The 18,636-nt window shown below is 48.9% G+C and overlaps 1 pseudogene; it reads right to left on the minus strand.

Moving 5' to 3' along the window:
* Positions 1–295: 295 nt before the first annotated feature.
* On the minus strand, positions 296–18,518 carry LOC143389739 (interleukin-5 receptor subunit alpha-like; annotated as a pseudogene).
* Between the last annotated feature and the right edge of the window lie 118 nt (positions 18,519–18,636).

An 18,636-nucleotide genomic window follows, 5' to 3' on the forward strand; every position in this document is an offset into this window, starting at 1 on the left:
TTCTGTAGGCCGGTGTACTCTGCTTTCTTTCTGAGATTTTTCAGCTGAGTGTTGTTATTTTCTTTTGAGGCAAGGTCTCGCTAAGTTGCTTCGGGCCTCGCTTAGTTTCGGAGGCTGGCCTCAAGCTTGGATCCTCCTGCCTCAGCCTCCCAAGCCGCTGGGATTAGAGGCGTGCGCCCCTTTCGCCCTGCTGAGGGCTCCTTAAATGTTGACCACGTCTTCGCGGAAGAAGCAGCCGTCCCTGTTCTCATGGCCCAGAACGTGATGCAAGTCCTTCCAAGAAGGCTCCAAGGCATCAGAACACGGAATTTTCCAAGACCTCACATCCAAGCCCTTCCACGAAACTTATGACTTCCGTCTCTGTGGCACTGGAACCTGCTTTCTGCAAAAGGAGCAGAAACGCCTCATCTTTCCAAACTCCTCATGATTCAAGTGATTTTAAAAAATAAAAATAGAGTGACTGTTGAAGAAACAAAGTAGGAAGAAGAGTAAAATAAAACCTACCTGTCACCCACCTCTGTCTCTCCTAAAGCGTTTGATATGCATCAAGCATTCTGTACATTTTTTGTGACTAAGTCATAGGGCTGCCCAGTTTTCCTTATTTTTGGTGCTGGGGATCGAACCCCAAGTCTCATCCTCACTAAGCATGCAGTGTATACCCCAGCCATCCAGAGGTTTTGCAAATTTCTTTCTTCCTCTGTAACATAATGTGCTATTTTAAATATGGATATATGTTCTTTGGTTTTGTGATCGCTCATTTTCTTCCACTGTCCGTTACAATATTCCCCTCAATTTGGACATTTGATATGCACAGTTTGGGCTCCAACATTATGCAGATAATTGGAAAGTCTGGAACCTTCTAAGAGTGGATGGCCCTCTCCTCCTCCTCTTACCCCACATACAGCCTCCCCTAATTTAAAGGTTTACAGTTGAGCTCGCTCGGGGAGCAACTCCCTGGTTAGATAGAAAGCAGACTCCAATAAATTAAAAGCTCACCATAATTTTGTCTGTCTGTCTGTCTATTTTCTTAAATAAGTGCCCCCTGATTTTTTCACCTTGTAAGGGCACCTGATCTCCTTGCTTCACTGTCTCTTGAATGTTCCCGTTTCTAAATGAGGTCTGAGCAAGCCCTTGCTTAACCAGGGCTGTGAGGTGGCAGAGATCCCCCAAGTTCCCAGTCGTTGGGCACCCAGAACCGAGCTCTGTGCCAGGTACCATCGTCGGTCCTCTAGAATCCCTGAATCCTGCATCTGCAGGTCCAACCAACTCCAGAACAAAAATATTTGAGAAAAATTTTTAAAAAACAACCTGCATCTGTCCTGAACCTGTATGAACTTGGCTTTCTTTGTCGTTTCTCCCTGAAGAGCGCAGTGAGACCGTTTTCTACCCAGCAGTTGCACAAGATCAGGCATTAGGCTTGAAAGGATGCGCACAGGTTCTGTGCAAATACCGCCCCCTTTTATATAAAGGATTTGAACATCTGTGGCTTCTGCAATCCACAGTGAGCCTTGGAGCAAATGCCCCGCGGACACAGAGGGACAGCAGCAGAATTGAAAGTAGAGGGTTTCCTTCTCACTAGCCGGTCACTTCTTGGTGGTCACTGCCAGTAACGCTGGTGGGTCCCCTTGTTCTTGTAGCAGAGGCCCCAAGAGTAGGACAGAGGGCTTTTGCCTTTGGAGATAGAGGTTGGGTCCCTGCCAGGTGTCATTTAGCTGTGGCCAGCCCCATGAGCACTGTGGTTAGGAATGTAGGCCACAGGGCTGATCGCACCAGACCACACCATTCTCTCTCTTTCTCTCTCTTCCTCTTGAAAACAGACAGGGAGGTCAATGGAGTCAAAGATAGAGTGCAACCGTGTAATAGAAAAGTGATTCACCACAAAGATGCCGAGATAACTTCACCTGGGGAAAGGAGGTGTCCATCTGAAGATTATGGGCTGAGGTTGTGGCTCAGCGGTACAGAGCTTGCCTGGGCAGGCCAGGGCGCTCATCATGGGGTGGGACCTTAGTGAGACAGCAGTGAACATGTCCAACCCAAATCAGCCAAACAAGACCATTCCAATGACCATCCCCTGGCCTCCTGGGGGAAACCCCTGCCTTATCATATAGAAAGCCAAGAGCTCAGCGGTGGTTCCCCAGGGGCTGCACCCTGGGTGCTCACGATGCCTCTCGAGACCTTCAGGCTTACCTCACAGTGAGCGGTCAACAGGAGATCTTTGATGTGACTTTTCGGGGCTGGAACAGGTGGAAACAACCTGGCCCACAAGTGACATCTGAAAACAGAATAAAGGAAGGAGCCAGTGAGCATGGGTGTCTCTCTTGTCCCTCCATATCTACTCTGAGAGTTGACCTCGTCAGTCCCAGGACTGGATGATGGATCAACTCAAAATTCAGGGTGGGCTGACCCAGGACGGGCACGGTGGTGAACACCTGTGATCCCAGAAGCTCGGAAGGCTGAGGCAGGAGGATCGAGAGTTCCAAGCCAGCCTCCACCAAAGTCAGGCCCTCAGCACCTCAGTGAGACCCTGTCTCTAAATAAAATATTCAAAGGGCTGGGGAGGGGGCTCATGGGTTAAGTGTCCCTGGGTTCAATCCCTAGTATGAAAAAATACCAAAAATTTGCCGATCCAGACTTCCAGAAGAGAGGGGACATGGGTGCATGTCGCTAGGCTGGGTCCTGACACTGTGTCCTTCATATCTAGCATGTTCCCTGCGATGCTCACGCCCGGACATGGCTTGCTTGCTTTTCCCTTCCTGTGACTGCCATTCACCTGGCCCCAGCCCAGAGACGCCATTTGGATAGAACATTTAGGACAGTAAAGCTGTTTCACATGAAGTTCATTTTCCGAGTTATGAAAGGGCTGAGACAGAACATGCCATCAAGCCTCGGAAGGGTACTGTATCCTACAGAGTGCTACCAGGGATGGAGAGGGGTCTGGAGCCATTTGCAAGTTGCTGGGTCTGCATGGCATTTCCAGGATCTGTGTTGGACCTAAGAGCCACCAGCCCCTCGGGGCCAGGTGGTGGAAGGAAGCACTTCACCGTTGAGGCGTATGCCATAGAAATGGTAGGTATTTGGTGCTCCATTCCTTGGAGAAAAGTAATAGGTGATTGGTGAGAGCATTTGAATACCTATATATGAGTATGGTTAGCACTCTGTTTCATTGCACCTGTGTTGATTTCATTGCAGAATTGAAAATTTGGGACTTGGTGGGTTATCAAAGACCCATAGCAAAAAAATAAAAATAAATAAAATAAAAGCCCAGTTAGCACTGAATGGGAAGGCTAGAACACCCAGGTCAAAAGCTTCACAGAAATGAGGAGGTCATTGAGGAATCTGAGAGTGTGGGCAGTGGCCAAGGGCCACGAGGTGTTCTGTCCAGCGTCTGAGCGAGGCCTGCTGATGCGTCTCGCTATCTATTTGGTCTCTGCTGACCTCAGAAAGGTCACCCAGAAACAAAAAGAAATACTATCAATTCGACCTGATAGCTAACACCCTGTGTCTGATGGATGCAGAGACAGAAGACCTACATCCTGCAGAGCAGCGGGCAGATCAACACAGCGAAGCAGGCGGTCACCATGAGCAGGATGAGGAGCCATTCCATCAGGGGCTTCCGCATCTCGCTTCCTGGTGGAGGGGAAAAAGAGAGAAAGATCTGAGTTAGGGATCAGAGGTAGATAGGAGGAAGGTTGAGGCTTGGGGCATCAGGAAGCTGGGGTGTGAGTGGTAAAGTGGTGGGTAATGCTGGGCAGGTGGCTTCACCTTCCTGAGACTGAGATGATCATAGTCCTGCAGTGGCCAAGAGGGTGAAATGAAATGAAATAGCAGTGAGGCCACTTTTAATCGCAATGCATTATTGATTCATTCGGCAAGGACTTGCGGAGTCCCATCCGCCTGCACCTGGAACCCATCCACTCGAGGAGTCAGATTTTTTTGATGGAAAAGCCCACAATTAGTTCACAATTAGCAAACTCATTGTAAAAGCATTTTTTACAAAGTCGAAAACAGAACTTGTGGAGGGAGTAAGAGAGCATATTTGTAGTTGACACAGTGGTCTCAGACTCGGCTGTAAGTGCTTTATGATCTAGATTCCCCTCAAAGCCTCCTTTACCCATATTCCCACTTCACAGATAGGAGAGCAGACGGAAATGACCATTGGTCCGTGCAGTAAGCATTTGGCGTGCATCTTAGTCTCCATCTAAATGTGTTCCTAATCCACATTCCAGGGACAGACACTTGGGGGTTTCAATGATAGCTTTGGGGTGTGTGAATCTTTTTTTTTTTTTTTTTGGTAAGGTACTGGGAATGTGTTCAAGAAAAACCCAAGGCCATTCTCTAAGTGGTATTTAAAGAATCGATGTCCTTAGTCGATGTGGTGGGTGGTGCACACCTGTGTCTAAGGGACTGAGGAAGGAGGATTTTGAGTTTGAGGGCAGTCTCAGTGACTTAGCAAGATTCTGTCTTAGGGGAAAAAAAAAGACTGGGCATATGCACAGCTCAGCCATGGAGCAGCCCTGGGTTCAGTTTCCAGTACAAACAACAAAGGCAGCAGAGGGGTGTGCATGGTTGCTAAAATGCCTCTATGAACCCTGAGTTAGGTCCCTGAACACAGCAGGTTCCTTTCTGTGGCAACGACCTCTCCTTCATCATCCATCCATTTAACAAGGATTTAGGAGCCTCCTTAGATGTCTGGGGCACTGTCCAAGGTCCTGGGACACAGTGGTGAAGAGAACAGGTGGAAAAAACTGCAGGAGGTCAATAACAACACAGGATATTGGGATACCTGAGCCCAGGTGTGGTGGGGTTCTGAGTGCCCGGGGAGAAGAAGCCTCCAATCCTCAGTTTGCCCTTGACTTGGTCTATAAAATGTGAAATGCATGTACAGGCGGAGAGTTCCAGGCTGTGTAAATAGACTAAGACTTCCCAAAACCCCAGATGACTTAAAACCAGAAAGAAAAACAAAAAAGAAAAAAAAAATCAAGGACCAAGAGAGAGAAGTGTCTTTAGATTGGGCACCCATGACTCCTCGCCACCTCATCTCTTGCTTTGAGGGTTTCTGGGGACTCCGATTGAGGTTCCTCTTGTACTTCCCCAAAGCGCCGATCTCTTACCTTCTGCTTTCGGATATTCACAGAGGTCCTGTCTTGAAGAAGCCGTGGTTTGGCTTGGCCACGTCCTCAAACCTATCATGCCTCTTCCTTCCTCTTCCAGCCCGAGTTCCTAGACTAAAGGATTTGGGCTGCCTCATTTGCCCAAACCAATCCCTGGTGATGTCTCCAAAGCCAAAGCCAAAGGATTCTTGAATATTTTTCTCCCAAGTCAAGTCTTCGTAACCTCCTTTCTGGATTTCAGTCTGTCAAAGGTCGAGTCCTCCTTGAAACACAACTGTGGGTTCTGCTACCCAAATGTTCCTTCTCCCTCTTTGTAATTTCAGCTGGCCCTCTCTGCTCATCCCGTGACCCCTGGATATTTGCAACTATTACCTTATCTTTTATCTTATCTTTTAATTTAAGTCTTCTCCCAGGCCTTTCCTCTTGACCCTGCAGGATGCACAGTTCCATGTCTAGATCAAAAAGTGCCTATAAACCAGGTTTGGTGGCACATGCCTCTCATCCCAGCGGCTCAGGAGGCTGAGGCACGAGAATCGTGAGTTCAAAGCCAGCCTCAGCAAAAACGAGGTGCTAAACAACACTCAGTGAGACCCTGTCTCTAAATAAAATATGACATAGGGCTGGGGATGTGGCTCGGTAGTCGAGTGCCCCCAAGTTCAATCCCTGATACCTCCCAAAAAATAAACAAATAAAATAAAACCTCCCATACATGAAATTCACTTGAGTGTTTTTGCAAAGCTGAGAACAGCCCAACCCAAGTTTGCATCAAAAAATAAAATAAAATAGGGTAAGAAAGAGTAAAGGAAGATTGGATTTTGTAGAGGGGAGTCAGGGGAGGGGTCGGGCGGTGGGGGTGGGAAGGATGGTGGGATGAGACAGACATCTTTACCCTACATACACATGATCACAGACTGGTAGAACTCTGCACCATGTACAGCCAGAGGAATGAGAAGTTATGCTCCATTTGTATACAATGTGTCAAAATGCATTCTACTGTCAAGTGTAACTACTTAGAACAAATAAAAAAAGATAGCCATCCTGTTGGGGAAAAAAAAAAAAAAGCTTTCATTTTGAAATGTTCTGTGTGCATTAGCCTTGGTTTTTAAAATTAGGGAGAACACCCTCGGAGAGGCTCGACCTTTTATTTTTCCAAATCTCACCCATGCTTATCAGTGGTAGGATTCAGTTCTGCAGATGAAGCGCCCCAATGACCCCAAGCTTGACCACACTTGCTCATAGCTAAAGAGCAACTGGGGTGAATTCACAGCGTCACCTCCAATACTGTCTCACTCCTTGTCCCACTCTTCTTGTCTGAAAAAAGGAATTCGGCTTCCACCTTGTTCCCTCAACATAAACCATCCCCCTCTCTTGCTCATTAGGCAAGAACCCTAATGAGTCTATCCAGAGATGCTGGACTCGTCAGCGCGGATGCGAGTTCTGTACCGAGTCTGTCAATCCAGAAGAAAGGTAGCCTGTTTACAACTAGGTTCAGCGGACAGAGAAAGTTGGGGGTCCTATAGAAAGAAGAAGCAGTGTTGTAAATATTATCAGGCTCACACACACACACACGGCCACATATGTGGCTCACATTGTGTAACACCCACTAGCCAAGTCCTGATAATAGCACTGTTGTTTTGTGAGCATGATTACAAAGATCTTTTCAGTTAAACCACTCTCGGGTTATTGAGTTCAGCTATCCCTTTGATAAGCAAAGATTCTCCCCTTATTTGCAAAGAGATCGAGGCCCCTGATTTCATTTCATTCCATCAGAAAAGAACAATGTTATCCATGTACGTTAAGGTACCATGCGTGAGTGCTTGGGGGGAGTTTGGCAAGGGGGTTATGGCCGCTGGCCTGATTCCAGCAGGGTCTACTCACATGCAGCCGGGAAAGGACATAACCAAGAACACAACCAGGTCAGCTTCCTTGCAAAGACCAAATATGTTGGCAGGTACAGTTAGTGCAGGAAGAGCACTCACCATCTGACTTGTCAATCACCTGCTATTTCCAGTTATTTCCTAATGAACAAAGAATTGAGAGTCAGGGGCTATAAATAAGTGAGTTAACTATAAATAAATGAACTGGGCACGTCTTATGGTGTTGCTGAGGGAGAATAAGGAGAGCAGGCCCCACCAATGGTATAGCTATGCTGGTCATGAGGATGAAGGATTTCAGCAGCCTAAGAGTTGGGAGAGCCCTTCGAACATGTCACGAGAGAATAGATGTCTGCAGAGAAGGTTCCAGGAAGTTCCCAGAGGAGACAGGAGCTCAACTCAATACCAGCAGGGTTCTCGACATAAGTGACAGGAGAGAATTTCTGTGCAAGCCACACAAAGGCACAGAAAGGTTCATTTAGGAAGGTTGATGCACATGGAGGGGAGAATATGCACTGTCTCAAGAACGAGAGGCCCTGGTTTGGGCTGGGCACTCCATATTTATCAAAGGGCTCTATCAGGGCAGGACAGGAGGTGGGTTCAGGACGGAGCTGCACAATTTCATACCCATTTTCCCTGCATTTGCCTATTTACCTCCATTTACAAGGGCCCAGGCCCAGATTGACAGGCAGCTAAGTTTTCTTCATCTCAGTGGCTTTTGAGTGTTTCCTTGAGGATCCAGTGTTTCTCTTTATCCTACATCTCACATCCTTACTTGGAATTTTGGAGTCTTTGGCCTTGTAGATCTTTTTTCTTTAAAGAACTATTTCATGCACACGTTCCTGGGTTCAGTCCCAGAACTGTTCACAATTTCCAGGTAACTTGAATCTTTTCTCTAAAGAATCTTTACTCTTCCCTCCCCTGGAATCGCAGCCACAGATGCTTCTTTTTAAAAAGTCGCTGGGCAGTGCCTTGTGTTGATGTCAAGATGAGTTCCAGAAAGAGGGAGTTGCACAGCCTGTCCTGAGGGGCATCAGCCCTCGGGATTGACCATTTGGTTCCTGGACACTCTGCACACGTGGCCAACTTAGAGCATTTGGGAACCCCAACTTGGAGCATTTGGGGAACCTGCTGTCTGGGTTTCTGGGGACCTCGATCTCCTGTATTTTTGACATCTCAACTTTGCAGATGATCCAAAGGGTGGAAATTCTATTGTTCTGTGGCCTGGGGGTGGATGTGGGGTGGGATGGCATCCAGGGGCCAGGAAGTCCCCAGGGTTGGACTAGTGAGTGCCAGCTCTGCTCCTGGCTGGTGCGGGACCTGGTGAAGCCACTTGTGACTGGACGCTGCAGCCCCTTTTGCCCTGCAAGTCCCTCTTGCTCACTTGGTTCTAGAGACGTTCAGTAGGCCCCAAGAGGGCTGAGTCATGGACAGAATTCAATGTGCTCATCTGGGATGCTGGGTTCAACCAGCTTTCCTTGGTGGAAGGGCGAAGCTGTGGTGGCTCTCAGGAGATCCTGGGTTCCCAGTGCAAGGCGCAAGGTGACCCCGAGGTGCCTGGGCTCTCCAGTGCAGCATGGGCCCCAGCTGGAGCCCCCCAAAAAGACAACAGGAGTGAGCAGAGGGTGGAGGTCACCACCCCCAAAAGGCACACAGTCCTGTTCACCTGGAGAAATGGCTCAGGTGAAGTGAAATCTGGAGAAGTGATGGCGACTGGAGCCTGGGGCCTTTACAAAGGGCTGGAGAGCCCCTGTATGAGTTACCCCCCAGGAAGCCTAGGCTTGGGGCCATTTCTTTCTCTGTAGGCAAAGGCCTCGCGGCAGCGAGGGCATCACACCTTCTGCAGGTCCTGAACCTGCAGCTCCCTTCCCTGTGGGATCAGCTGATGTATCGCCTCTGCCAATCCCCAAAGGCAGCTGCAGGGGTGCGATCATCAAACCAAAGTGACAGCAAGGGTGCAGGGGTTCCATCCAGGTTTCACCTTTTGCTTTGGAGGTGGCCAAGCAGGGTATCAGTCTACCTCTCACTTTGCAAAATGGAGATGGGGGGTGGATGTGTGTATAGGGCTTGGCACGGAACCCACGTAGTAGATGCTCAATGCCCAGGCAGCATTCAAGCCTCAAGGCAAATCCTTGGAGCATGACCTAAATCGGAGTGTTGTCAGAATCCTCAACAAAAATGCACAGCAGATGGGAGGCGAGGATGGTCTTATCCTGCAGGGATCTGCATTCAAATGAACGTGGAGGAGAACTGGAGAGGAACAGGTGGGTCAGAGGAGCCGGAAGAGGTCCAGGAACTTGGCCCTGCTGCTTGGCAGGACGGAGGCTGAGCAGATCAAGAGCTGGGAGGATCCCGAGTTCAGAGCCAGCCTCAGCAACTTAGTGAGGCCCCAAGCAACTCAGCAAGATCCCTGTATCTAAATAAAATATAATAAAGGGCTGGGGAGGGGGCTCCGTGGTTAAGCACCCCTGGGTTCCATCCTTAGTACCAAAAAATAAAAAATAAAAAAATCACAGGTAGCCCCCCACACACACTGTAGTGAACAAATGGTGGGGCTGCCATGCGGGGGTCTACCCAGCCTGGAAACCACAGGAGCCTGGGGAAAGGAAGTGGCCTCACCAGACCCAGCCCAGCCAACATCCCCCACTTGCAGAACCCACAGTCCCCCGTGAGGCCATGAAATACATCTCCTCGGCTTTACTGTGCCTGGCACCCAGGTCCTGGAGCTGCCGTCCTCGTCCCCCCGCCTGTTGATCTGCACCAGCCCTTGCCTCTGCAGTTGTCACACTGTGGTGCCAACAGGAGAGGGGAAGCCGAAGGGACCCAGGGCAGGAGGGCCCCTCTTGGCCTCCTCCTGGCCTTTCCCCCCAAATTCTGCAAACTCAACATCTGCCGTAAGACCTGGGGACCTCTGAATTGACACAGTGACAAGACACTGCTGGAAAAGTGAAAGCAGGTGACCCCAGGACAACGTGAAAATGCCCCTGGGGCTGAGACAGTCTAACCTCGTCTTCATGAAAGGGGTGGCTGTCGGTGAAATGGGTGAGATGCTACCCATCCAAGAGGGACACCTGGGGGTGGGGTGCAGGGGGCAGGGACTCGTAATGAGCTGAGATCTGCACTAGCCAGCCGTTGCCTAGGACCAGGACGTAATGGCAAGAGGGCCCTAAAGTGGCCAGTGAGGGACAAATTCAAAACCAGCTTAAAATGAACCCTCCGTCCGGATCCCCTTCGCCGCTCAGCAGATTCAAGGAGGGGTGATGCGGGGGCGGAGAAACAGGATTGGTGACAGGGGGAAGGGACTCTGAGTCACAGCTGAGGACACAGGCCAAGAGGGGTTAGGTTGGACGGGCTGAGTCCCCACTCGGTCCTCTCTAATGATCTCCATGCCCTCGGATCAACATTCATCCTCAGAATCCTCCTGAACACTGTACCTAGGCAGCCTCTGAGTACCTGCTTCACCGTATTATCTTTGGTCCCTTCTAATTTGGGTGGGAGATCTGGACATGGTCAGAGCCCTGGCTAACACCTAGATGGCCCACGCTCTGGTCAACTGGGATGACAGCTTCACATCGCACCCCTTCCCAAATCCTAAGTGGATTCTTAGCCACCACCTTGCTCTTGGTCTCTAGCATGGTGCTTTGAAATTCCTTGGGCAGCATTCAAAATAAAATCTAAGAGGGCTGGGGAAGGAGCTCACATCTGTCTGTCTGTCTGCAACAGCCTACGTGGTGGTGTTAGGAAGGTGCTTAGAAATATCAATGGGGCCACCGAGCTTGGTACCCGTGGGAAGTCGCAGAAAACACTTTAAAAATGGAAACCTTGTGAATTCGAGGAATAAAAATGAAGCCCCCACCCCAGGCATCTGACAAAATGAATCATCTTGTTCAAAAGCCTTGCTGAGGTGTGGTTCTTCTGTGTGTTTCTTTTTCAGGCCCCACAGTGAGTTTTTTATCTGGGGACACGAAGCAGGGTGGAGGGAAGTCCCTTTTGCACTGGGGTCAGCGTAGGTAGGTCAACCTGGGGGCACAGAGAGGGGGGTGCTGAGGCTCAGCAGAACCCTGCAGCAGGTGATGTGGTGTGTTCTCAGTTCCTCTTACCCCACTTTCAGTTCCCTCTCCTCTGGAAGGCTCCTGCTTGCTCTCCGAGCCCTCTAGTGATGTCAGGGCCACAACATAAGGCCATGTGTGTTGCGCACTGCACAATTTTTATGGGATCCAGGCTCCTCTGACTCTAAACAGTGTTCCCCTTCCCTGGTCTTCCGTGGAAGTCTACCTGATAGGCCTCAGGTCTGACTCCCATTCTCAGGGTCTAATGGGTCACTGCCTCAAGGGCACTCTGTAGTGAAGTGAATGGAATACAGAGCAGATTTTGGGGGGGCAGGGTGGAGGGGTAACCAGGAATTGAACTCCGAGGTGCTTAACCACTGAGCCACATCCCCAGCCGCAACCCCCACCATTTTTTTTCTTAATTTGAGACAATGTCTCACTAAGTTGCTTAGGGCTGCTAAATTGCTGAAGCTGGCCTTGAACTTGTGATCCTCCTGCCTCAGCCTCTTGAACCAGAGGGATGACAGACATGTACCACCATCTGTAAAAATCTACATAGTATTTTTTTTTTGCCATTCCCAAAAGAAATCTTAAATCCACTCTTCCAGCAGCCATGCCACACCATGACCAGCCATGACCACGGAGTTAGCCACCAAGATCTCTTACACGGGTCTTTCACTTCCACAGCACCTGGCGCCTTGTAGGATATTGACACCCCACACCAGGGGTCTAAGAGATGGGGTGCTTGCACCAGCCTAGGGATGAGCCCCATTTCTTCCTGCCACTTGCAAGTGACCTAAATTTTCTTGCAAAACAGGTTGGTGCAGGGAATTAATTGAGATAATGCAAGAGAGTCATTTAGCACTGTGTCTGGCAAATAACCTCCCATACCTGTGGCCTGCTCTGGTTGCTGTATTTCACAAAACCCCAAGAGGCAGACAGGTTGGAGTTGCTTCCTGTTGTCCCGCAGAGAGACCAGTGTGTTCAAGGATACGTGTGTGCAGAGGTTGGGTGTTCAACCCCGGCATTCAGTGGGGCACTCCTGGGTTATTCCCACCCTCCCTGCTCCCGTAGACCCTCAACCAGGTTCATCACATAGATAGGTGGAGTCCACTCACTCCAGAACCCGGCTGTCCTGTGAGACATTACAGCTGCTTCTTAACTGGGAGGGCCTGGGAATGTGCACTTCATGCACAGCCACCATCTAATGTCTGTGACCTTTCAAAGACCCCACTAACAGAAAAGATGGTCATTTTTACTTGCCACAAAAACTAGCCAATTTGACCAGAGCAACACAGGTGCTCAAGAAATACCCAGAAATTCAGATCTTCTGTCCATGGGAGAGAAGGCTCAGGGAGGGATCTAGATTTTCTGAAGATCACTCAATTTCAGAGTCATTTTTGAAGAAAAAGAACTGCATTATAAATTCAGAATTAGGTATGGGAACATCACAGAGCTGGAGAACAGATGAGTGGTTGCTGGGAAAGGTGGAGGGAGACAGAGAGATTGGGTGCGGTTATAAAATTGGCAAGAGGAGCCTCTCCCAGGGGCATGCACCTTAATCACAGTGAGTCTGGAGGCTGAGGCAGGAGGATGGAAAGTTGGAGGCCAGCCTCAGCAACTTAATGATGCACTTAGCAACTTGGTGAAACTGTGCACCCAGATAAAATATAAAAAAGTGCTGGGGATGTGGCTCAGTGATTAAACACCCCTGAGTTTCATCCTCAGTACCAAAGAAAAATGGAGATGGGGGAACAGCATCAGGAATCCTAGAAATGCGCTGTCCTGTATCCTGACTAATGATACACTTTGGATCTCTGTAAAGATACATATTGACACTTGCAGTTCAACATGTGCTGAAATTGCATAGAACTGAACACATGAATGCATATAAAGCCAATGGAATCTGTATAAGATAGGTGCAGTGTCATCCCTGATAATCTGACCATCATATGGTACTAAGTTTTTTTGCAGGACACTGTACTTGGGGTAAGCTTCGTAAAAGGCAGTTGAGCTCTTTTTTCTTTGAGCAGCTTGTAGATGTACACTTAGCTGAAAAAGTTCAAGCCTTTGGAGAGAAGGAGGAACAGAGGCTTCCAAGCAAGACAACAGGTAGGACTCACGAGAAGGGCTTGCTCTGGGGACCGGGTGGACACCCAGGCTTGGCTGGCTTCCTGGAAAAGCCACCTCTGATGGAACTATCGGTGGAGTCATAGGAGATGTGACCCAGCAGAGACGCAAAACCGTTCCAAGACACCCCACCCCAAGTTCTCAGAGACTCACCCACATAGATAGGTGGAGTCCACTCACTCCAGAGCCCGGCTGTCCTGCAGGCGGGACTCACGGCCGCCCTCACTTGAATGGAGTACTTGGAGAGATGGTCAATGACGGAGACAAATGCATTGGTTGTGATCCTTTCGATCTAAATGGGCGAAAAAAGTCTTGTAAGAATCTCAAAACCCATAAGGTATGTCGATGACCAGCTTGAGGGGTCCTGTAGAAATAAAGTGACCCAGTGTTCAGGAAGTCACTCAAAGACATCTGGCCATCCATGCTAAGTCCAGGAGCTCCCGTAGGGGCCCAATTGATGTTTCAGATGCAAAGACCAGAGGAGCCTCTACCAGTGTGAATAGGCTCCCTGGCCTTCTCCCTCTGCATCCTAAATCCTAAACAACGTCACAAGGGCTGCCCATTCTGGTGTCTGCAAACTCATCTGCCACCTGATTTTGAATGACCTACAAACTATGACCTGCTACGTTTTGAAGGTTTCTATGGAGAGGGGGTTTAGTACAGTGGATGGATCCCAGAGGTGATAGACAACCCAGCCATATCCCAGCATTTTTCAAAATTTTTAATGTTGAGACAGGGTCTTCCTAAGTTGCTTTAGGGTCTTGCTAATTTGCAGAGACTTAAACTTTCCATTCTCTAGCTTCGGGCTCCCAAACCCCTGGGCTTACAGGTGTGCACCACCTCACTCAGCGGCTTAGGTATTTTTCAGTGGCTGGAAAATCTCCAAAGAAGAGTCTTGTTTCATGATACATGAAAACCACATGAAATGGAAATTTTCGTGTCCACAGATAAAGCCGTATGGGAAGCAGTCTTACCCATTTGTTGACACTGTGGCCACTTTAATTCTGAGTAATTTTGATAGAAAAATGAATGGCCTGCAAAGCCTCTCACCATTTACCAAAAAAAAAAAAAAATTTGCAGGCAGGACAGGCTCAGCAAAAGCGAGGTGCTAAGCAACTCAGTGAGACCCTGTCTCTAAATAAAATGCAAAATAGGACTGGGGAGGTGCCTCAGTGGTCGAGTGCGCCTCAGTTCAATCCCTGGTACCCCACAAAAAATATATTGATGAAATCTCATTGCTCTGCATTTACTTTTTCTGTTATCAGTGAGACACGTGTTGGAAGCCTGCCACCCCTGTGTTTTGCTCTAGCTCGGTGACTGTGAGCAAGACTGTCTTTTTCCAGGTCTTGCCACTCCAAAAAGAATGGTAATTACCCAAGAGTTATTGTGAGGATAAGATAAAATTACAAAGCTTGACACGTAATCTATCCTCAAGAAATGTTGGCAGTTTAATGAGGTGGGAGGTTTTCATTTTTGTTTTATTATTTTTCTGAGATGGGATCAACTTACATTGCCTAGGCTGGCCTCGAAGTTGCGATCCTCCTGCCTCAGCCTCCCAAGTAGCCAGAATGACAGGCACATGCCATTGTACCCCGTATGTGTTTTTTAAAACTGCGGTAAGATACATTCAATATAAAATTGACCATCTGCTGCATTTTTAAGTGTACAGATCAGCAGTTTTAAATACAGTCCATCTTCCCATGCTTCTCATCTTGCAAAACTGGCCCTCTGGGCTGGGATGTAGCTCCGTGCACAAGCTCAGGTTGAATCATGAGCAATAGCTCTGGTTTGTTCTGAGAACTTGAGTGCTCAGGAGGCTGAGGCCGGAGGATACCAAGTTCAAGACCAGCCTCAGCAACTTAGCAAGACCCTAAGCAACTTGGTGAGACTTTGCCTCTAAATAAAATATTAAAAAGGGCTGGGGATATGGCTCAGTGGTTAAGCACCCTGGGTTCAATCCCTAGTGCCCCCCCAAAAATAAAAATGAACAAGTAAATAAACCCAGGCTGTGTGACACCTTCCACTGTATGTACACACCACATCTTGGGTGTGTTGTCATCCATCGATGGCACCTGGGCTGCCTGTAGCTTTGGGCTGAGATGGGATCTAACACAGCCAAAACCATGGCTCTAGGTCTTGGAACACTGACGTTTCTGCTTTCAACCGAGCCATGACATTTTACATTTTCCCTACACCAGTACCCATGAGGTTTCATCTGACCCCGGGGATTATTTTCATCCATAAGAAGAACAAAAGGCTTGTAAGGTTTGGTTGATTTCCATAACACCTGGGTAGATGTATTTGACCTTGTTCATATCCAGCTATAACCAGAGCAGCCAATGGAGAAAAAAAAAATTGTTCAATGTTTATACAATGAATATTTGTTATGGACTTCTGGGACCCTCTGAGGAATTACCTGCAAATAATTCTTCTTTGTGTTGTGTATCTTCACTTCATAATCAAAGCAGTGCTGTGGAAAGGTGGAAATGGGTTTGTCCCATCGGATGGAGAGACCTGGATCTGGGCTGTGACATTGGTTGGCGGATTCTCTCGAGCTGGTTAGAGAAGGAGAGGTCAGTGACATGAGTTGGTGATCAGGGCCAATTGACTCCAATCCACCCACACCTTTCCAGGCATTCAAGATTTACCAGTAGATCTTTCTTTTTTTGTGGGGACTGAACTCAGGGGCACTCGACCACTGAGCCCTGAGCCACCTCCCCAGCCCTATTTTGTGTTTTATTTAGAGACAGGGTCTCACTGAGTTACTTAGCGCCTTGCTTTTGCTGAGGCTGGCTTTGAACTTGTGATCCTCCTGCCTCAGCCTCCTGAGCTGCTAGGATGACAGGCATGCACCACTGCACCCGGCTTTATCATTAGATCTGAATCAGCTCATCTCAAGCCACAGGAAGATTGTGACTTCCTTAGGACTCCTGCATTGTAGTGGTGTGAAAAAGAGACCCTTCTTGTAAACTGAAGAGATTGCGACTGACAGAATTGCTTGGATGGCTGGATGCCTGTGATCCCAACAGCTTGGGAGGCTGAGGCAGGAGGATCACAAGTTCAAAGGTAGCTTCAGCAAAAGCGAGGCCCTAAGCAACTCAGCAAGAACCATCTCTAAATAAAATACAACAAAGGGCTGGGGATGAGACTCAGTGGTCAAGTGCACCTCAGTTCAGTCCCCAGTACCAAAAAAAAAAAAGAATTACATGGATGAATTCCCCCCACCAATGCCCTGGCTCAGGGCATGACTCCATTGTAAGGTCCCTGGAAATAAAGTACTTCCACATGCACATCCTTGTCCCAGATTCTAGGACTGAGATCTCACAATGAACAGATCATAGAGACACACTCAGAATGGGATCTGATGGCTTCAAAGTCAGCCCTTCCCTAAAGCAGAACGTTCTCAACCAAGAAACTGCTTCATTCTTTTAGCAATCCCAGGACTTGGTCATAAAATAAATTCCTGCCGCCTGCACCAGCTCAGAACCATTTTCCCATTATCGTTTGCTTTTTAGGTCTCTGTCGGAATCTTTTATTGCCTATTTTCATAAAAGGGACGTTTGGGGGGTTGCACAGGAAATGTACCATTGAAGGGAATAGCAAAGGGTCCGATTCTGGGGCCGGATTTAGGCTCCCGTTTGATGGCAGGTGTCTCACAACCAAATCCTGCCCTGTGAATAACAAGTCTGTGTCTTTATGGAACATTTATGCCAGGTAGAGTTCCAAATGAAAGATATGGAAATGACAACCCCCACACAGTGTGGCCTGGGGAGAGGGAAGGAGGAAGAAGGTGACCCATTGATATCATTGATCCTTTCCCAACACATCCTTTCCTAGTGACAGGAGAGTCCCTGGGAAGGAACCATCCATCAAGCCTAAAAAATGACATTCTTTGGGAAGGAGCCAAAACATGAATCCTTCTCCCCCAAATAAATCCTTTCCCAGTGACACTATAGTAGAACGCCATCCCCAGACCTTCTCTTCTCACAACCTGTCTCCTGAATGCCCAAACTGATACGTTCTGTTACAGTCTCTCATGCTTAAGTCATCTCCCAGTGTCACCTACATACGCATGAATTCCTCCTATAATTGGGGGCCATTTTTCTACCCAGAAAGTGAGCAGTGTGGTGCACGCCTGTCATCCCAGCAGCTGGGGAGGGTGAGGCAGGAGGATCTCAAGTTCAAACCCAGCCTCAGCAACCTGGTGAGGTGGTCCTAAGCCACTTACCAAGACCCTGTCTCACAATAAAAAATAAAAAGGGCTGGGGAGGTGGCTCAGTGATTAGCTAAACTCTGGGCTCCCACTACTGCTGCTCAGTGGATAGATAGCTCAGGACTCCTCCTGTGCTCCCGTCCCCGCCTGCCCTTGGGCACCTACATGGAGGAGCCCGAGATGGTAGTGGGGGTTCTGGGGTCTGTCAAAGAGCAAGACACGCTCAGTTCCCTGGACTCCCAGCTCTGGGGTCCCTTCTCTTCAGCTGTGCCTGTCTCTTTCTTAAATAAAACTCATTTTCTAAGCTTGGGGGCGTTTCCTCTTTAACACCAGGAAAACTAGGGCCTGATCCTCATCTCCAACAGGGGTATTGACAGCATCTCCTGAGCAGTGTCTGGGAATGTGGTCAGACATCCTGCAACATCCAGGGCCAGTCCCCATAGCACAAAAGTCATGCAACCCAAATCTGCAGCAGTGTTCCCACTGAGCCACCTGCGACTGTCAGCAGCACAAACATAGTCCCACCCCTGCAGCGCTGAGACCCTGCCATGCAGTGATGTGGGCCACTCTGGGCAGAGTCTGTCTTACCGATGCCTTGCACCCCAAACAGCTGATCAAAGGGTCTGATGGCAGCTGTCCTGCTGGTGCTGTTAACGTGGACCGCCAGCCAGCCGTGCCCCTTGCTGCTGATGGATGACCTTGGGACCCAGCAGGCGGTATTTCTGCTGGTCGGGTCTTTGCTGTATTCCTGATACTCCTCGGTCCAAGAGCCATACCTACAGTGGAACGCTCGTGAGTTTCCTAAAGGTCCAGAGGGGGCGACCCAATGTATCAGCTCCTAGGGCAGCACCTAGGAGGTATGGGGGTAAATGCAGTGACTTTGAGGTTATGATAATATTTGTGCTAGTGGTAAACTACATCACGGGATCACCCAGAACTGAGGCTGGTCACCCTGAAGCTAACCCAGTGGGCAATCTACCTACTCTCATAGCGTCCTTGAAATGCCCTTGGCGGCAGCAACATTTGGAGGCTTTCGCTTACAGCTAACAGGGAACAGCTCAGGGGGCTTCAGAGTCTCGCCCAACTTACCGCTAGAGTCAACAGAATTGAGCTGACTCCTGAGAGCAGAGTAGCCACCCATGGCTCCAGCCAAGAATTCCAACACTGACCTGGATGCGGACTTCCAGCAGTTCGCAATAGACGCCCTCAGCGGGCGTCCCCTGGCGGCTGCGCAGCGCTCCCACAGCCCTGAGCGGCGC

The sequence above is a fragment of the Callospermophilus lateralis genome, unplaced genomic scaffold (assembly GCF_048772815.1).
Source record: "Callospermophilus lateralis isolate mCalLat2 unplaced genomic scaffold, mCalLat2.hap1 Scaffold_1576, whole genome shotgun sequence".
Lineage (NCBI taxonomy): Eukaryota > Metazoa > Chordata > Mammalia > Rodentia > Sciuridae > Callospermophilus > Callospermophilus lateralis.